Here is a 6,361-nt window from a genome sequence, read left to right on the forward strand (position 1 = left end):
GCCAGTGGAGAGCTCGCCATATAACACAATCTTGGGAAGGTGATGGTCCTCCATTCTGGAGACGTGACCTACCCAGCGCAGTTGGATCTTCAACAGTGTGGATTTGATGCTGTCAGCCTCTGCCATCTCGAGTACTTCGATGTTAGGGATGAAGTCGCTCCAATGAATGTTGAGGATGGAGCAGAGACAACGCTGGTGGAAGCGTTCTAGGAGCCGTAGGTGATGCTGGTAGAGGACCCATGATTCGAAGCCGAACAGGAGTGTGGGTATGACAATGGCTCTGTATACGCTTATCTTTGTGAGGTTTTTCAGTTGGTTGTTTTTCCAAACTCTTTTGTGTAGTCTTCCAAAGGTGCTATTTGCCTTGGCGAGTCTGTTGTCTATCTCGTTGTCGATCCTTGCATCCGTATTAATTTATTGGCTATTTCCTTGTCTTGTTGCTGGTTCTCAACTACCTCATTCTTCTCTGGAGCTAATTCTATTGTTACTTCTCTACTCAACTAAACCAGTAAAAACTGGGAAACATTTTTATCCCCAAAAGGTTTGCTTCTTGAAAAAAAAAGGGATTATGATGGACAATTTCAGGCTGAAGAAGATAATTTCAGATTTGCTGTATCACGAAGGAAGTTGGAGAAAAATTAAAGCATTTTTTAAATTGAATTTTGCATGTTTCATTGGATAACAACGCTGACACATTGCATTAGTTCAACAGACCCAAGAATGTTTTGCTGCTAATTTTCATTCGTACTCAGCATCGCTGCCTCTTGTGTCAATTTCCAACAATAGTTGGCCAGCATTGATGGATTCCAGTTGCCCTGATACCACTTTTCCATGGTCACGATGTCCTGGTGAGACCTTTCACCATGTTTGTCATTGACTGCACCGAGATCAGCAGGGAGGAAGACCAAGTGCGAATGCAGAAAATGAATTTTCAATGACATGTCGCACTTCATGGTTTTGCCTGCTTGAAGCATGTTGTTAATCAGCTGGATGTAGTTTGGTGCTCTGGTTGCCAAGAAAATTCTCAATAACATTTTTCAATGCCTTCCAAGCCTGCCCAGGTGCATAGCACCTGCACTGACCGCATGCTCAGGCATTCTTAAACTAGCCAAAACTTCTCGTTGTGTGGGCACTATGAACTAGTAGACGTAAAATATAACAGGAAATCACAAAAATAGGCTATATTAAAAAATGGTATGTGATAGGAAAATTTTAAGGTGATTTTTGTGATCAGCAGTGCAAAATCTAAGTGGTCAGGAAGCAAATATTCACTGTCCAATGTAATCTATACAATTTCCTGAAGTCAAAAGGTTCATTCACATCTCACCACCAACTGTACAATCAACTTTCATATCATCTGCAAACTTTATTATACCTCCAAATCATAAATGATCTAAATCATAAATAGAAACTATAGAAAGCAAGTACAGAGAGCTCTTTGAAACCCATCCAGTAAGAACTTTACGGTCATAAAAACTCATCAACTATTAAAATCCAGCAAATTAAATCAAATGAGTAGCTTTCAAGAGCCCTCAGTCCCTCCATTAGTCACAGAAGATGACTTTGAAGTTCATAAATGATAACGAGAATATCATTACCGTATATTTCGGCATATAAGTTGTGTTATGAAACCCTATAAAAATTCTCAGGGTGCGGGTGGGGGGGGGGGGGGGTGTTGACTTATACACCGGATGTACTTTTGATACCTTAACTTCAGCAAAAAAAACTAGATTGACGTCAATTTGGCGTACAAGTCAATGCTGGAAGCATCTCCCCACTGCTGGCACCGCCATTCCCTGACACCTCCCCACCACTGGGTGCCATCATAACCACTCCTACCTGGGACCCTGAGGTCGCCGTTGTTGTTCCTGCCTGTAGGCTGAGGTTCCTGCTCCCGCTGGGAGCACCATGTCACCATTCTAGCACTGTGGGTCACCGCTGCTTGGTAGGCCTAAGTATTTTTTACTTACTTAATTTACAGCTTTATTACTTGTGATTGGGGTACGACTTACATTTCGGATATAACATAAAACCATTAAAATGAGGCAAAACAAAAGGTGGGGGGTGGGGGGAAATTGACCTATCTGCTGATCAACTTATATGCAGAAATATACGGTAACTATAAATTTACATGATTTTATGCTGTTGGTGAATCATAGACTGAAAAGTGATGGAATGCAACCCCTGGTGGTTGATGGTGGTCATGCATGGTGTGGAATGTCAACTGATCATCTCGTCATAATTGAAGTCTGGCCTTGCACTGAATTTTAGTTGACAAACCATTGCTCTCATGACAAAGTTTACAAAGAAGCTTGGACTTTAATGAATGTTTATGCTCCCAACATAGATGGTGAACAATTTACGGTGTATTCCTTTTTGAATTTAAATCAGGCTTATGATAAAGTATTGGTGGGAGGTGACTTTGTTTCAATCCATCTTTAGATAAATCTCCAAAATCGGTAGTAAGAACAAAAGATGGCTATGTTAATGAAGGATTTGAATTTGGAAGAGATTTGGAGAAAGTTGAACATGACTAAGGAAGTTTCTTTTTCTTCATCTAGGCATGAGTCTCATTCTAGAATAGATTTATTTTTAGTATCAGCGCAATTGCAAGGAAGAATTTTTAAAGCTGAATATAAAAGTAGGATTTTATCTGATCATTCTTTGCTGTTAATTACTTGTACCAGTTCTGAGACGGTTGAGAATGCATATCGATGGAGATTTTATTCGATGTTGTTGAAAAATCCTGATTTTATTAAGTTTTTGAGGGACCCTATACAGTCATTTTGAAAATAAATGTGCCAAAAAAAGTCAAATAAACCATTATGAGGCTGAAAAACAAGAATAAAACAGAAAGAGGCTTTGTCCAAACCTTAGAATTACCAAAATCAAATATTTGGAACATCATGAAAAGAGCATCCTGGTGAGCTCAGTAATCGCAAAGAGAGTGATATTCCTTGGAAGACCTCCAGCGCTGATGACTTAAGAATCCTCATCATAATGAAGAAAAAACTCTAAATACATGTCCGACAGATCAGAAATACTCTTCAGGAGGCAGGTGGGGATATGTCGATGACTATTATCTGCAGGAGACTTAATGAACATGAATATAGATGCTACACTGCAAGATGCAAACCATGGCAAAGGTGGTATGCTTTGGATCTTGGCCAGTTCCTTTTCGCCTCCACACTTTGTTCTTGCCATCACTTTGATGTAGGTTAATCTGGGTCATAGGAACATAGGAAGTAGGAACAGGAGTAGGCCAAAATTGGCCCATCGAGCCTGCTCCACCATTCAATAAGATCATGGCTGATCTAATTTATGACCTAACTCCACCTACCTGCCTTCTCCCCTATCCCCTAATTCTGTCCACAAGACCTTTTTCCAGAATTCTGCAGGCTCTTTGAAATACTTCTTGGCAAACTGTAATCTGGCCATCCTTTCTGTAGCTAACTAGTAGTTAGCACCTTGCAGTGTAGCCTCTGTATTTATTTTCATGAAGTCTTTTGGGATAGTAGTCAATGACATAGCCATACCTGTCTCCTGAGAATAGTTTCTGATCTGTTGGAGACTTGTTTGGGGATTTTTCTTCATGATGATGAGAATTCTGTCATCAACAGTGGAGATCTTCCTTGGAATCCCTTTGCGATTACTGAGCTCAAAAGTACACACTTTCTTCTTAATGATGTTCCATACATTTGATTTTGATAATCCTAAGACTTGGGCAATGTCTCTTACTGTTTTATTCTTGTTTTTTCAGCTTCTTTGACTTTCAGATTTCAGAATTATTGGCATACATCACATACAACTGAGATTCCTTTTTCCTGCAGGCACAGCAGAATTACTACTAATTGGTAGTGCAAAAAGTAAAAGCATGTACACAATCAAAAGAACTGTTAACAAGTAACAAATATAAACAAATGTCTGTGCAATACAGAGAGAGCAAAAGAATTTCAATAAAGTGCACAAGTAAGTGTCCTTAAATGGGTCTCTGATTGAGTTTGTTGTTGGAGTCTGATGGTGGTGTGGAAGCAGCTGTTTTTGAACCTGGTGGTGCGAGTCTTCTGGCATTGATACCTCTTTCCTGATGGCAGCGAGACCTCTTTCCTGATGGCAGCAGCAAGAATAGAGCATGTGCTGAGTGGTGTGGGTCTTTGATGAATGCTACTGCCCTCAGATGGCAGTGCACCCTGTAGCTGTACTAAATAGCGGGGAAAGTTTTTGCCTATGATGTCCTTGGCTGTGTCCATGACCTTTTGAAGGCTTTATGCTCAGGGATATTGGTGTTCCCGTGTGCCAGTCAGCACACTTTCCACCACGCATCTGTCATAATTTGCCAGGGTTCCTGGACGTACAAAACCTCCGCGAACTCCTGAGGAAATAGAGGTCCTGATGTGCTTTCTTCACAATGCTATTGGTGTGTTTGGGTCCAGGAAAGATCTTCCTAGATAGTGAGCCCAAGAGTCACCCTCTCCACCTCTGATCCCCCAATGATCACTGGATTGTATACCTCTGGCTTTCCTTTCCTGAAGTCAACAATCAGCTCCTTAGTTTTGGTGACATAGAGTGCAAGGTTATTATTGGTGCACCATTCAGCCAATTTCCAATCTCATCCCCTTACTTTATACAACCCACTAGTGTGGTATCGTCGGCAAATTTGTAGATGGTGTTATTGTCATACCTAACCACACTGTGTAGGTGTAAAATGAATAGAGCAGGGAGCTAAGAACATAGCCCTGTGGTACTCCTGTACTGTTGGAGATTGTGGAGTTCTTACCAATCTTCACTGATTGTGGTCTGGAGGTGAGGAAATCCATGATCCAATTACACAATGGGGTGTTAACTCCTAGGTCTTGGAGTTTTCTGATCAGTTTTGAGGGGGATGATAGTGTTAAATGCTGAACTGTAGTTGATAAAGAACATCCTGATGTATGCATCTTTGCTGTCCAGGTGTTTCAGGGAGCCAGTGAGATGGCTGTTGGTATGATAGGAAACCTGGAATGTATCCAGGTCAAAGCTCAGACAGGAGCTGATATGCCTCATCACCAGCCTTTCAAAACACCATCACTGTTGATGTGAGTGCGACTGGTCGATAGTCATTAAGCTCTCTTCTTGGGCACCAGTATGATCGATGCCTGTTTGAAACAGGTGGGTACCATGCCCTGCTGGAGTGAGATATTGAAGATATTTGAGAATAATACTTGGACAGGTACTTCATCCGGGCCAGATGTTTTCCTCAGATTCACCCTCCTGAAGGGCACAACTCTGGTCCTCATGTTGAAAAATGCCATCCAAAGACTCCAAAGGTGATCCAAAGCTTAGAAGCAAGCCCAATTCTTTTATACTTGCATCAATGAAGCAATTAAACATACCTGAGTATTCACAATTACCTGTGAAACCAAATGTCCCAAACATTATAATACCCTACATCAGGGGTGTCAAACTCAAATTCACAGAGGGCCAAAATTAAAAACTTGGACTAAGTTGAGGGCCGAACTAAATATTTATTGAAAATTTTCAACAATATCTGCATGTTTTCTCTTCTTTCAACATATGTAATGTTAAACTTTTTCTTATTAAAATAAATGTTTAATAATAGTTTTGGATAAACTCTTTCCAGAAGCATTAACAAATGAGAAATAAAATATTCAATAAATAATATTTCTCTATAGAGGATTTGTCAAATGTTGCTAGTGTGCTGTCGAATAGTAAAATCTGAGGGCTATTGAGAATGTGGGAGAATAACATGATTCCTGAAACAATCAAATGGGCATGAACTCTAGCAGGGTTATTTGCCATGCCCTTTTTCCATTGGTACAGATATCCTTTGATTTACACGCTTTTCAAGTTTTATGCCTAATGAGCTTGTATCCAGGTGCAGGACCATTTTTAACCAGGTATAAATTTATCACTGTGACATGAAACTATTGGAAGATCGTTTTATCCTGAGATTAAAGTTCATAATACTTACTCAGGCCTGTGTGCGGAGGGCAGGGGTTTGCGGGCGATCGGGTTGGACAACGACAGTGCAGGGGCATCGGCTCTCGATGCAGGGCGGCATCTCGGTGGATCAGCGGCCCTGTCACCGTGAGTTGCGGGTCGGCCTGTGGCAGGGAGGGGGAGTGGGCAACGGTCCTGGCGAGGTCAGGCCTGAGTCCTCCGGTTCCGGGCGCTGGGAAGCGGCCTTGGCTTTCCCTGACACCGGCCAGGCCCCAAAACCAGAGTCCACGGTGAGACCCTGCAACGTAAACAGAGGAGGTGGGGGCGATTAGCGGGTTGACACCAATGCATTCTGGGATTTGTTGTATTACTGTGCATGCGCTATACTGGCGCAGCGGCCAGCGGGCCACCTCTAATACTT

The sequence above is a fragment of the Narcine bancroftii genome, chromosome 9 (assembly GCF_036971445.1).
Source record: "Narcine bancroftii isolate sNarBan1 chromosome 9, sNarBan1.hap1, whole genome shotgun sequence".
Taxonomy (NCBI): domain Eukaryota; kingdom Metazoa; phylum Chordata; class Chondrichthyes; order Torpediniformes; family Narcinidae; genus Narcine; species Narcine bancroftii.